Source organism: Coturnix japonica, chromosome 2 (assembly GCF_001577835.2).
Source record: "Coturnix japonica isolate 7356 chromosome 2, Coturnix japonica 2.1, whole genome shotgun sequence".
Taxonomy (NCBI): Eukaryota; Metazoa; Chordata; class Aves; order Galliformes; family Phasianidae; genus Coturnix; species Coturnix japonica.
Window position 1 is genome coordinate 109,246,986 of NC_029517.1, and position 15,505 is coordinate 109,262,490.

Genomic DNA, 15,505 nt, shown 5'->3' on the forward strand with positions numbered 1-15,505 from the left:
ACATACATAATCATAGAATTGTACGATGGCCTGAGTTGAAAAGGACCTCAAATACCATCTAGTTTCTACCTCTTTGCTATGGACAGGGTCACCAGCCACTAGACCAGGCTGCCCAGAGCCACATCCAGCCTGCCTTTGAATGCCTCCAGGAGATGGGGCACTGACAGCCTCCTTGGACATACATACACACACTTCCATGACTTTATGCATATACTAACTCTACTGACTTTACTGGGACTTGAATACCAGCCACAAAGGATATTTTTATACTACGCATAAATATCACAAAATGTTTATATAGAAAAACAAAACAAAACAAAATCCCACCTTGCTAAAGTCAAGATTTTGCATAAAATTAAGTAAAGCAGAAATAGGTCTGGAATCCAAAAGGTAAGACAGTAGGTTGCTTGTCCGCAGATAGCTAATTCAGGGGTCCATCTCCTACAAACCAAAGTTTTTAATGTCATGTTTTCCAAGGAGTTTTGACAATGGGTCTACCCAGTCCATGCCACAGCCAACACCACTCAGGTCAGAATCTGAACCAGATGAGTTTTACCTTTGTTTCTCTGTATCATGTTTGTATGCAGCCTGAAGACACCATCCTCAGGATGTCAAACCTCTGGAGGATGGTGGGCCTTGCAGATACCTCTGCTGTTTCAGGCAGTGCAAAGACATACTGCATCAAGCAATATAATTGAAGGAGATAGAGCACCTGAGTCCTTTCCCAACAGATTCCCAGGGAATATGTATTTATAGAAAGACAATGCCATTCAGCCTTACAGATTAGGAGGGCTGTCAGATGATACGAAGCCAAAATGAGAAAACATAAAGTCATATGCTCCACCTCCTCTCTAGGCGTGGAGCAGAAGGTGAAGAACTGATAGTAGCCCAATTTAAATATGAATTTTAAAAGTGTCAATTAGAAGTGAATAAAAACTATATATTTAAATAAATTCCTGTTGATTTTATTTTATATAAAAGTCAATCATTTAAATGTATGTTAGATGATTAAGCTCTTGGGATCCTACTAAGTGCCCAACGCTGGTGGAAAATGTTAAGCAATAACCTTAGAAACTGAAATAATTATTATAATCAAACACCTGATGCCTAACAGGGATCCATGTGACAGATCCCACGGTGACCCAAGGGAAGTGAATATAAGGAGATAGTGCCTCTCTGAACAGAAACAAATGTACTGAAGAGCTATGCAGACAGCATCTCCTATTAGCACTATCCAGTGTGACACATCCTCTATTCATATGATAGAAGACGCTGATTCGTGCTGTTTTGCTGTTCTCCTAATTACCAAAGAGGTCACATCTGGCCCTAGGTCTTGTCCTGTCTATTACAGAGTCCTCACTCACAACTTCCCCACTGTTGCCTCTGGACAGTAATGCAAAATGTCATGCTTGCAAAAGGTATAACCCCTGCCTGCAAGCCAGCCAGCAGTTTGCACAGTGTTAACCCATGCAAGCTTTTTTTGTATTGGCATCACATGAGTGTGCAATCTGGCTTTTAAGCGAAACTCCCTTTGTTCAACATAATCATATCGTGTATGTTGTAGTTAATGCATTTAACTGATTGATATACAAAACAAATACACACAAATCAATATATATATATTTATATTTTTAAATGTGAAAATAAAAGTACTCAGTATGCTAGGACTTTGCAATTAACTTCCCAGAAATTTCTCGAAAATCTCTCTTCAGTCTTCCTACCATTTTTCTTCTTCTCCATGGAAAATAAATTCTCATTCTTCCTCATTCCAAAGCAATTCTTCTCCCACTCTCTCTAATATAAAGTGTTATTATGTGAGAGACTAGGAATTAGGATGATGGCTGTTAACACACTGCTAAAGTTTTTTTTTTTTTATTATGCCTTTATAAATAACAATGTTAGAGAAAATTCTATAGCATCCTCTATTATGGTCTTCCATGAAGCTCTTCTAACTTAACTGCTGATAGCACTAGAGGTAGCATTCTCTCCTAATACAGCTCTGACATGATAATAGCCAGGCCATTAAGTCTATTGAAAGTATATTATTACCATTAGACATGATAAAACCTAGTCAAATGCATTAACAACCTAACATTCTTTCTTGATAACACTACCAAAATAGCAATCGTTTCTTTTGCTTTACATAACATTTGTTATCCATTTTCTCCTGAAATGTGTTGGACAAATGTCCTGTTTAAGTTACTGCTCACAAAATATGTAGGAAACAAGGCTGCAGTACAGTAGTTTAGAACCTGATCTGACAACCTCTGAAATCTATGGGGAGCCTGCTGTTTTCTGCAATATTTTCAGCCTGTAATGAATAACAGAGATATTCAAGCTTTTTCCCCTAAAATATGTTCTTTTACACAAAAATGTTACAGATATTTGTGTATTTACAGACATTCATGCATATATTATACGTACATGTGTGTGCATTTGTTTTGCTTATTAGCACTTGGCTAACACGAACAGTAGGAAGTGATTGATGGGAATTAAAGTATATGAATTCACTGATTTTTAAAAGTCTTTGGACTGTTAGACAAATGTTATAAGAAAAGTTGATTGGAGACATCTGAACAGCACTCACAAGTTTGAAAGACCACCATTACAAGCTGTGTCTCCATTGAATAACTGAAAACTTTACATTCTTTTTTTCTCTTGAGGTGTTCGTAAATGAGAAAAGTTATCATATTTTCTATAACTGGGAGTAAGTGTCCTGGCATTTTTACACATTTTTTTTCTGAGCTGTCTGTCACAAACACTGGTCTGGATCTATTGCAACTGCGTAGATGGTATGGTGATTGTGACCAACAAGCCTCTGCTGCAGGTTTTCACGCTCTGATAGGCACTGGGCAAGTTTCATTCAGTCATTATGCCTAATAAGTTGTAGCCCTCAAGTTATCCTTGTGATTTTTAACAGAACTTCAAGTTGTTTTCTCTCAATGAGCTTAGCTGTGTTAGATTTTTCTGAGGAAGATGATTTTCTTTTTCATTATTTGCTCTGTAAGAATTTAATGGGAAAAATGGGTAACCATGACCCAGCCTCACACAGGTGGTTTTCCTTGATTGGGGAACTAATATTTTTGTTCCATTTTTGCTCCAAATACTGTAGCCTACTAGCCAGACAGAGTATCAGAAGACATGTACTGCAGCTTCCAACAGCTGTGAGAGAGACTGGGTAGAAGTTCAAATATCAGCGTGTGGGCATAAGAAGCAGAACATGCCATAGCCTCTGCTTGGAGCCCTCTGGAGCCAGTGCTGATCTTGTACTGCATATCTACTCTTATCTCCTATTTTCCTGACTTGCAGGGATCACTTTTTATATGTAGCATGAGTTATAGTTCCTTAAAATGTCATTAACATAACTACTTATTTTATTGTTTGCCCATATGGGTAGGATTATTTTATTCTTACTCATTCTTCATGTGGAGTAAGTTAGATACTGAACATTCTAAATGCACTTCAGGGGTGAAGGGGTTCATTGTGTGACAGAGAAGACTGAAGTGGTTAAATGTATTCTTTATACTACTTGAAAATAAGCCCACAGAAATCTTAGTAGTATGGGGATATTAAAGGCTGGGGAGGAGCATCTTCTAAGAATGTCCAAATAATCACTGCTAAAAGCTTTTCCACATCATTTAAGGAGACATTGTCCCCCATTTTCTGACAAACTTGAAGCATTACATACCACTTAATAAGAGAAAAAGGGGAGAAATTATTTGACATTAGAAGGTCAAAGCAATGTAAATGTGAAGTTTTCATGATGGGAAAGATCTTCGCTACTGAAAAAGAAATGAGGCAACTTATTGCAGACATTAATATTAAAATACCCTCCTGTTAACATTAACATCTGATTTGCGTGATATAGAGTTCATTACTGTGCAACATTTCGTCTAAATCATTTTTTTACTGAGGCTCACCCTATACCACATAGCTTTCTAGCACTTTCCTCTGACATCTGTGAACACTGTGCAAATTTATTACCCTTGGTCTTGCTGTAATGAAGCTCCAGTGAATTCATAATGACCAGATACTTTGAATAAGCAGTGAAGATTAAGAACATCATCTTTCTGCTTGTGTAAGCACAGCAAAATTCCAGAGGCACATTAGAGACCTCCACAAACCTGGACAGAGAGCAGGATTGGAAGAAAAAGAAATAAAGCATTTAGCTGGGAAGAGGGTTGCCTGATGACTATTCATCAGACTGTACTGCATCCTTCACCATGGGACCAAAAACTTCAATAAAAACCTCACTTTCCCTTTTTTATTTCAAAACATTTGCCAATGGAAAAATAATAACTGAAGTTCAAAAGTTTGATTAATTCAGACTCTAAGAAATGAAGAAATCACTCAGCAAGAGAGCAGAGGGAGGTGTGTGATGACAAAACATGTAATAACTGGATACCAACAACAGTCCTCAGAATGTGTTTATGTTGAGAGAACTTACTTCTTGGGAAAAGACTGCCAGGGGTCAATTCACCATTGTGATAAGAGAGTCTGTATTGAAGCACATAAGAAAGCATGCACACTTGACTTTGCAAAATCCTGCTTTAGCACCTTTCTCTGAGTACACATCATAGTTGTTAAAAGGAAACGCATTCCTTACTGTGGCATCTTTTAACTTCAGAGTTCAGCTGACTGCACTGCAATCCATATTTGTTTGGAATTTAATTTATTCAGTATATTACAGTAGCAAATATCAATGTCACAGTCAGCAGCTGAAACAGCTTCTGGAATGTGACACACAATATGCCACAGGTGAGATTCCATGGACTGAGGACTCATTCTGAGCCATTTAAAATGCCAGTCACGGTGAATACTGATGTACAGTAGGTGGTAGCTATGGAAACCATCAGAGCTTACCTTCAAAATATTTTTTTTTCACCAAAACTAAATTCAGAAGGGTGATTTTTTCTCTGAATTCAGGGCATGGTACATTGTAGTATCAAACAAGTTACCTGTTGGAAGTATTTAAACATAATTCCATCTTAAAAGCCCTTGCCTATGTCACACAGTACAATGCAGGGAACAGCAAAATGAATGAAAGAAAAACATTTGTCAGATAAAAATCATTTTGTATAATGCATGACAAAATCCCATTGACAATTTTGGATCCAAAGAAAGACCCTATCAGAGAAAAGCATGGAAAATATCAGCAAAACTAAACCTTGAGATGAACAGATGAATCTACATACTTACCCACTTATTTGAAGTAAAATGGTAAACAAAGCATCTCCTATCCTGTAAAGTACAAAACCAAATACCTTTGGCTTTTCAAGCATGGAAGAAAGTGTGGATACTTCAAGCCAAAGCAAACACAGTATTTTAAATGCTCACTGCTAACATCTGAAGGCACAGATCTTTTACATCTGGAGAAAGAGCCTAAATACTGTGGATTATCAAAAAATCTTTAGTTATATTGCTCTGTGGACTTTGCTTAATGTGCAGTGGCTCAGCTTATGGTAGACAATGCAGGCCAGATCTACTTGATTCACACATAAGTGAAAACTTCAGTGTTTTCAGAAGATTCTTAATGCTTCGTTCATGCTTACGAAGTATTTAATCATTTTATGGAAAGAAGACAAAAAATATGAAATTTCAGTAGATTTGCCTATCAGTGTTCAGGTTTCATTATTTATGGATGTCCACAAGGATCTGACATGCAGCTCTGTAGTTCAGCTCTTGAAGACACAGCATTTATCAAAAAGAGCTAACTCCAGAGTCTGCCAGTAACAACAGGAAGATGATATTTAGAAATGACTTGGGCTTTTTTCTCCTTCTTAAGATTTATGTCCGTTCAAGCTTGCTGACGAATGTTTGCTTTGGTGCAGTTTCCCAGTCCCAGTAAATACACTTTACTCAAACCATATAAACTCTGCAACAGGTGTTTCATCTTCCTGGTCTTGTGTGGGCAAGTTAACACAAATATTTAAGTGACATTTTCAAATTGCCTTCGGTGACAGGAAAGCTTGTAGTGTGCAAGGCATCAGTAATATTACTCTTATTGAACCTTTGAATTGAGCAGCCAAGAAGCATCTTGCAAAGTTTCAATAACTTCATAGATGAAATTGGTTTGAGGTCCACAGAACAGTGAAGAGCATTTAACTGCAAAGAGAAGTCAAATTGCTATGCAGACTTCCTCACAGATCCAATATAAAGTTGACTTACTACAGATTAATCACCTTGCAAATTAGCAACTAATGTTTCCTTGCCTGTATGACATTGGTACAACACTTATATTACAAGTTAATTCACAGATCTCAAAATAAATCAGAAGACTTGTGACATAACTGTGCCTTCAATAATTTTGCATTGAGAGGTTAGAAAAAGGGACAGAAACAACGTCATGAGATTTTCCATCCAGAACCTGAAATTATCCCTTGTAAGAAACTAATAGAATGGAACAGATGTCACCAGGATACCTGAAGTGGCCTTGCAGAGAAGGTAGAATAGAAAAAGCTTGATTAGCATTCAAATTCTTCAGAGAAATAGCTTACCATTGAATTACTAGGAAAATGCGACTCATGATAGCCAAAAGCACAGATCACTAACTTAAAATTCCAAGAACAACTCTGTTGTTAAATATCAAAGTACAGCCTAGTCATTAATATTTAAGACTGCCACCACAAGAAACACTGGATACCTACTTGAATATTCTGCTTAAAATTTATTGTCACATTTCAAAATGATAAAGAAAACTTCTGGAGATTCACATCATAAAGTTGTTTTGTCATCTCAAGTGCATGAAATAATGCATTCTAAAGAGAGATTTCTTCTAGCAAGAAAAAAATGAATCTACAGTAATCACAAAGCTTAATACTTCCCCCCACCACCACCTTTTTGAATGGGGTACTAATGAATAAGGGCTCTTTCCATTGCTCAGTAAAAGTGTTTTAAAGGAAGCATTCACTTTCTGGCCTTTCACATGTTCTTTCTTATTTAACACAAGCTACTTAATGTTGCAACTGAATTAAAGCTGCAGGTTAACTGCAAAACTTTGTGTTCTTGACTTTTTGCTATTAATTGAGCTGTATTTTCATAAAGGCACTACTTTTCTCTTCTGCAACTCTACCCTGATAAATGTATTTAACAGAGAGCTTTTCCCGACTTTTTGTGGCAACTCTAAATCATATTTTTTTGAGAAATTACAGAAAAATTGCAACTATTCATAAACTGTAAAATTTAGTGTTAGCATATTATTAGTTTACATGGACTGAATAAAGTGAAAGTTTATAATGGACACACCATCTCCTCTCTCCCTTTCCCCTCTCTCCCTTTCCCCTCTTTCTCTCCCATTTCCCTCCATCCATATTCCATGAATATTAGCATGAAGAATATTAGGTGCTAAGATTAAGAAACCTACTGGAGAATTCAAACCCAGCTAGGGAGCCAGCAAGACCTAGAGAGTCTTTGTGTAGGTGCAATAACAAGCACTTGGAAAGTCACTGTTCAGTATGCTGAGCTTGAAAAGGAAAGATGTGTATTCATTTCAAATCCTAAAATAAAACCACATGTTGCTTCTTCCCTGTTACAGAAGTGTGACATTTTTCTTTTAGAAATGTAATTTAGGGTGTGTATTAGATTTGTATTTGAAAATTGCATTTTAAATTGCACAGGCCTTCTTGGGAAAAAGACTGATTTGGGGAGTTTGGGAAAAGCTGTCACAGAGTCAATAGTGTATTGAGAAAAGCCTTATGCAGAAGAAAATCACATGGCCTAATAACTGTAGAAGACTTACAGGAGGGTAATCCATTTGTCTTCTTTTGATCTTGTTTAGCTCAGAGAAGGAGTAAACAGATACTGAAGAAAAGTAGAAGCCAATTTTGGTGGGTTTTTGTTTGTTGTTGTTTTGTGGGGTTTTTTAATTTGTTTGTTTTGGTTTGGTTTTTTGTGAGAAGTGTGTTAAACTTGGGAGACTCAATGCTAAAAGCAAATTAAAAAGAAAAACAAAATGAAGTTACCAGCCACACGTATCATAAATGTGGAGTGAATAACATACTGACTGTATGTAAGCCTATCTTTCAAAATCAACTTTATGGCATCTTCTGTGAAATAATATATATATAATATAAAATATATGCACATCTAATGTATAAAAATGCAAAGTTTTACTTTCAACACAACTAACTCAAAAATATATTTATTTATAAATGAATCTGCATACATCTTTCCTCTTCATTTAACTCCTGAAATCTGTTGCAGACTCCTCAGACCATTGTTTTCTTCCTTCTACTTACTGGAGAGTAAAGCCTCATTTTTACAAGCCAGAGCAGCAGAGTTTACTGCATATACAATGATTTTAAGTAATCTTTTCTTGTTACAAAGACTTTGTAAACAAATCATAATTAAAACTAAAAAAACTAGCAATTTAGGGATGAGTGATCATAATTCATCTCATAAGCTTTTTTGTCTTCTAGTGATTTCCCAGCCTGGGTTCCCAGTCTGGATGAGCAATTGAGGGAACTGGGGCTGTTTAGTCTGGGGAAAAGGAGGCTGAGGGGAGACCGTATTGCTCTCTTTCAAACCTGAAAGGTGCTTACGGCAAGGTCAGGGTTGGTCTCTTCTCGCTGCTAACAGGTGATGGGATGAAGGGAAACGGCCTGAAGTTGCGCCAGGGTAAGTTTAGGTTGGATCTCAGGAAAAACTTCTTTACAGAAAGGGTTGTTAAGCACTGGAATAGGCTCCCCAGGGAGATGGTTGAGTCACCATCCCTGGATGTGTTTAAAAACTGTTTGGATGTGGTGCTCAGGGACATNAAGAGTCAGCCTGTAATGAATAACAGAGATATTCAAGCTTTTTCCCCTAAAATATGTTCTTTTACACAAAAATGTTACAGATATTTGTGTATTTACAGACATTCATGCATATATTATACGTACATGTGTGTGCATTTGTTTTGCTTATTAGCACTTGGCTAACACGAACAGTAGGAAGTGATTGATGGGAATTAAAGTATATGAATTCACTGATTTTTAAAAGTCTTTGGACTGTTAGACAAATGTTATAAGAAAAGTTGATTGGAGACATCTGAACAGCACTCACAAGTTTGAAAGACCACCATTACAAGCTGTGTCTCCATTGAATAACTGAAAACTTTACATTCTTTTTTTCTCTTGAGGTGTTCGTAAATGAGAAAAGTTATCATATTTTCTATAACTGGGAGTAAGTGTCCTGGCATTTTTACACATTTTTTTTCTGAGCTGTCTGTCACAAACACTGGTCTGGATCTATTGCAACTGCGTAGATGGTATGGTGATTGTGACCAACAAGCCTCTGCTGCAGGTTTTCACGCTCTGATAGGCACTGGGCAAGTTTCATTCAGTCATTATGCCTAATAAGTTGTAGCCCTCAAGTTATCCTTGTGATTTTTAACAGAACTTCAAGTTGTTTTCTCTCAATGAGCTTAGCTGTGTTAGATTTTTCTGAGGAAGATGATTTTCTTTTTCATTATTTGCTCTGTAAGAATTTAATGGGAAAAATGGGTAACCATGACCCAGCCTCACACAGGTGGTTTTCCTTGATTGGGGAACTAATATTTTTGTTCCATTTTTGCTCCAAATACTGTAGCCTACTAGCCAGACAGAGTATCAGAAGACATGTACTGCAGCTTCCAACAGCTGTGAGAGAGACTGGGTAGAAGTTCAAATATCAGCGTGTGGGCATAAGAAGCAGAACATGCCATAGCCTCTGCTTGGAGCCCTCTGGAGCCAGTGCTGATCTTGTACTGCATATCTACTCTTATCTCCTATTTTCCTGACTTGCAGGGATCACTTTTTATATGTAGCATGAGTTATAGTTCCTTAAAATGTCATTAACATAACTACTTATTTTATTGTTTGCCCATATGGGTAGGATTATTTTATTCTTACTCATTCTTCATGTGGAGTAAGTTAGATACTGAACATTCTAAATGCACTTCAGGGGTGAAGGGGTTCATTGTGTGACAGAGAAGACTGAAGTGGTTAAATGTATTCTTTATACTACTTGAAAATAAGCCCACAGAAATCTTAGTAGTATGGGGATATTAAAGGCTGGGGAGGAGCATCTTCTAAGAATGTCCAAATAATCACTGCTAAAAGCTTTTCCACATCATTTAAGGAGACATTGTCCCCCATTTTCTGACAAACTTGAAGCATTACATACCACTTAATAAGAGAAAAAGGGGAGAAATTATTTGACATTAGAAGGTCAAAGCAATGTAAATGTGAAGTTTTCATGATGGGAAAGATCTTCGCTACTGAAAAAGAAATGAGGCAACTTATTGCAGACATTAATATTAAAATACCCTCCTGTTAACATTAACATCTGATTTGCGTGATATAGAGTTCATTACTGTGCAACATTTCGTCTAAATCATTTTTTTACTGAGGCTCACCCTATACCACATAGCTTTCTAGCACTTTCCTCTGACATCTGTGAACACTGTGCAAATTTATTACCCTTGGTCTTGCTGTAATGAAGCTCCAGTGAATTCATAATGACCAGATACTTTGAATAAGCAGTGAAGATTAAGAACATCATCTTTCTGCTTGTGTAAGCACAGCAAAATTCCAGAGGCACATTAGAGACCTCCACAAACCTGGACAGAGAGCAGGATTGGAAGAAAAAGAAATAAAGCATTTAGCTGGGAAGAGGGTTGCCTGATGACTATTCATCAGACTGTACTGCATCCTTCACCATGGGACCAAAAACTTCAATAAAAACCTCACTTTCCCTTTTTTATTTCAAAACATTTGCCAATGGAAAAATAATAACTGAAGTTCAAAAGTTTGATTAATTCAGACTCTAAGAAATGAAGAAATCACTCAGCAAGAGAGCAGAGGGAGGTGTGTGATGACAAAACATGTAATAACTGGATACCAACAACAGTCCTCAGAATGTGTTTATGTTGAGAGAACTTACTTCTTGGGAAAAGACTGCCAGGGGTCAATTCACCATTGTGATAAGAGAGTCTGTATTGAAGCACATAAGAAAGCATGCACACTTGACTTTGCAAAATCCTGCTTTAGCACCTTTCTCTGAGTACACATCATAGTTGTTAAAAGGAAACGCATTCCTTACTGTGGCATCTTTTAACTTCAGAGTTCAGCTGACTGCACTGCAATCCATATTTGTTTGGAATTTAATTTATTCAGTATATTACAGTAGCAAATATCAATGTCACAGTCAGCAGCTGAAACAGCTTCTGGAATGTGACACACAATATGCCACAGGTGAGATTCCATGGACTGAGGACTCATTCTGAGCCATTTAAAATGCCAGTCACGGTGAATACTGATGTACAGTAGGTGGTAGCTATGGAAACCATCAGAGCTTACCTTCAAAATATTTTTTTTTCACCAAAACTAAATTCAGAAGGGTGATTTTTTCTCTGAATTCAGGGCATGGTACATTGTAGTATCAAACAAGTTACCTGTTGGAAGTATTTAAACATAATTCCATCTTAAAAGCCCTTGCCTATGTCACACAGTACAATGCAGGGAACAGCAAAATGAATGAAAGAAAAACATTTGTCAGATAAAAATCATTTTGTATAATGCATGACAAAATCCCATTGACAATTTTGGATCCAAAGAAAGACCCTATCAGAGAAAAGCATGGAAAATATCAGCAAAACTAAACCTTGAGATGAACAGATGAATCTACATACTTACCCACTTATTTGAAGTAAAATGGTAAACAAAGCATCTCCTATCCTGTAAAGTACAAAACCAAATACCTTTGGCTTTTCAAGCATGGAAGAAAGTGTGGATACTTCAAGCCAAAGCAAACACAGTATTTTAAATGCTCACTGCTAACATCTGAAGGCACAGATCTTTTACATCTGGAGAAAGAGCCTAAATACTGTGGATTATCAAAAAATCTTTAGTTATATTGCTCTGTGGACTTTGCTTAATGTGCAGTGGCTCAGCTTATGGTAGACAATGCAGGCCAGATCTACTTGATTCACACATAAGTGAAAACTTCAGTGTTTTCAGAAGATTCTTAATGCTTCGTTCATGCTTACGAAGTATTTAATCATTTTATGGAAAGAAGACAAAAAATATGAAATTTCAGTAGATTTGCCTATCAGTGTTCAGGTTTCATTATTTATGGATGTCCACAAGGATCTGACATGCAGCTCTGTAGTTCAGCTCTTGAAGACACAGCATTTATCAAAAAGAGCTAACTCCAGAGTCTGCCAGTAACAACAGGAAGATGATATTTAGAAATGACTTGGGCTTTTTTCTCCTTCTTAAGATTTATGTCCGTTCAAGCTTGCTGACGAATGTTTGCTTTGGTGCAGTTTCCCAGTCCCAGTAAATACACTTTACTCAAACCATATAAACTCTGCAACAGGTGTTTCATCTTCCTGGTCTTGTGTGGGCAAGTTAACACAAATATTTAAGTGACATTTTCAAATTGCCTTCGGTGACAGGAAAGCTTGTAGTGTGCAAGGCATCAGTAATATTACTCTTATTGAACCTTTGAATTGAGCAGCCAAGAAGCATCTTGCAAAGTTTCAATAACTTCATAGATGAAATTGGTTTGAGGTCCACAGAACAGTGAAGAGCATTTAACTGCAAAGAGAAGTCAAATTGCTATGCAGACTTCCTCACAGATCCAATATAAAGTTGACTTACTACAGATTAATCACCTTGCAAATTAGCAACTAATGTTTCCTTGCCTGTATGACATTGGTACAACACTTATATTACAAGTTAATTCACAGATCTCAAAATAAATCAGAAGACTTGTGACATAACTGTGCCTTCAATAATTTTGCATTGAGAGGTTAGAAAAAGGGACAGAAACAACGTCATGAGATTTTCCATCCAGAACCTGAAATTATCCCTTGTAAGAAACTAATAGAATGGAACAGATGTCACCAGGATACCTGAAGTGGCCTTGCAGAGAAGGTAGAATAGAAAAAGCTTGATTAGCATTCAAATTCTTCAGAGAAATAGCTTACCATTGAATTACTAGGAAAATGCGACTCATGATAGCCAAAAGCACAGATCACTAACTTAAAATTCCAAGAACAACTCTGTTGTTAAATATCAAAGTACAGCCTAGTCATTAATATTTAAGACTGCCACCACAAGAAACACTGGATACCTACTTGAATATTCTGCTTAAAATTTATTGTCACATTTCAAAATGATAAAGAAAACTTCTGGAGATTCACATCATAAAGTTGTTTTGTCATCTCAAGTGCATGAAATAATGCATTCTAAAGAGAGATTTCTTCTAGCAAGAAAAAAATGAATCTACAGTAATCACAAAGCTTAATACTTCCCCCCACCACCACCTTTTTGAATGGGGTACTAATGAATAAGGGCTCTTTCCATTGCTCAGTAAAAGTGTTTTAAAGGAAGCATTCACTTTCTGGCCTTTCACATGTTCTTTCTTATTTAACACAAGCTACTTAATGTTGCAACTGAATTAAAGCTGCAGGTTAACTGCAAAACTTTGTGTTCTTGACTTTTTGCTATTAATTGAGCTGTATTTTCATAAAGGCACTACTTTTCTCTTCTGCAACTCTACCCTGATAAATGTATTTAACAGAGAGCTTTTCCCGACTTTTTGTGGCAACTCTAAATCATATTTTTTTGAGAAATTACAGAAAAATTGCAACTATTCATAAACTGTAAAATTTAGTGTTAGCATATTATTAGTTTACATGGACTGAATAAAGTGAAAGTTTATAATGGACACACCATCTCCTCTCTCCCTTTCCCCTCTCTCCCTTTCCCCTCTTTCTCTCCCATTTCCCTCCATCCATATTCCATGAATATTAGCATGAAGAATATTAGGTGCTAAGATTAAGAAACCTACTGGAGAATTCAAACCCAGCTAGGGAGCCAGCAAGACCTAGAGAGTCTTTGTGTAGGTGCAATAACAAGCACTTGGAAAGTCACTGTTCAGTATGCTGAGCTTGAAAAGGAAAGATGTGTATTCATTTCAAATCCTAAAATAAAACCACATGTTGCTTCTTCCCTGTTACAGAAGTGTGACATTTTTCTTTTAGAAATGTAATTTAGGGTGTGTATTAGATTTGTATTTGAAAATTGCATTTTAAATTGCACAGGCCTTCTTGGGAAAAAGACTGATTTGGGGAGTTTGGGAAAAGCTGTCACAGAGTCAATAGTGTATTGAGAAAAGCCTTATGCAGAAGAAAATCACATGGCCTAATAACTGTAGAAGACTTACAGGAGGGTAATCCATTTGTCTTCTTTTGATCTTGTTTAGCTCAGAGAAGGAGTAAACAGATACTGAAGAAAAGTAGAAGCCAATTTTGGTGGGTTTTTGTTTGTTGTTGTTTTGTGGGGTTTTTTAATTTGTTTGTTTTGGTTTGGTTTTTTGTGAGAAGTGTGTTAAACTTGGGAGACTCAATGCTAAAAGCAAATTAAAAAGAAAAACAAAATGAAGTTACCAGCCACACGTATCATAAATGTGGAGTGAATAACATACTGACTGTATGTAAGCCTATCTTTCAAAATCAACTTTATGGCATCTTCTGTGAAATAATATATATATAATATAAAATATATGCACATCTAATGTATAAAAATGCAAAGTTTTACTTTCAACACAACTAACTCAAAAATATATTTATTTATAAATGAATCTGCATACATCTTTCCTCTTCATTTAACTCCTGAAATCTGTTGCAGACTCCTCAGACCATTGTTTTCTTCCTTCTACTTACTGGAGAGTAAAGCCTCATTTTTACAAGCCAGAGCAGCAGAGTTTACTGCATATACAATGATTTTAAGTAATCTTTTCTTGTTACAAAGACTTTGTAAACAAATCATAATTAAAACTAAAAAAACTAGCAATTTAGGGATGAGTGATCATAATTCATCTCATAAGCTTTTTTGTCTTCTAGTGATTTCCCAGCCTGGGTTCCCAGTCTGGATGAGCAATTGAGGGAACTGGGGCTGTTTAGTCTGGGGAAAAGGAGGCTGAGGGGAGACCGTATTGCTCTCTTTCAAACCTGAAAGGTGCTTACGGCAAGGTCAGGGTTGGTCTCTTCTCGCTGCTAACAGGTGATGGGATGAAGGGAAACGGCCTGAAGTTGCGCCAGGGTAAGTTTAGGTTGGATATCAGGAAAAACTTCTTTACAGAAAGGGTTGTTAAGCACTGGAATAGGCTCCCCAGGGAGATGGTTGAGTCACCATCCCTGGATGTGTTTAAAAACTGTTTGGATGTGGTGCTCAGGGACATGATTTAGTGGAGTGTTGCTAGAGTTAGGGTAGTATGGTTAAGTTTCAGTTGGACTTGATGATCTTTAAGATCTTTTCCAACCTGAGCAATTCTATGATTCTATGATTAAATCTCACAGTCTGGCAACAATTCATACTCTAGACAAATACATAAATGAACATACTTATTATTTATGTGAATTAGCACAATCCTTACACGTTGTCTTGGTTAAGTCCCTTCTAAGTGAGCTCTGGCATTTTATTAAATAGTTTCTTTTTTGTATTTCTCAGTTCTCCTGATTAATGGCAGAAATTCT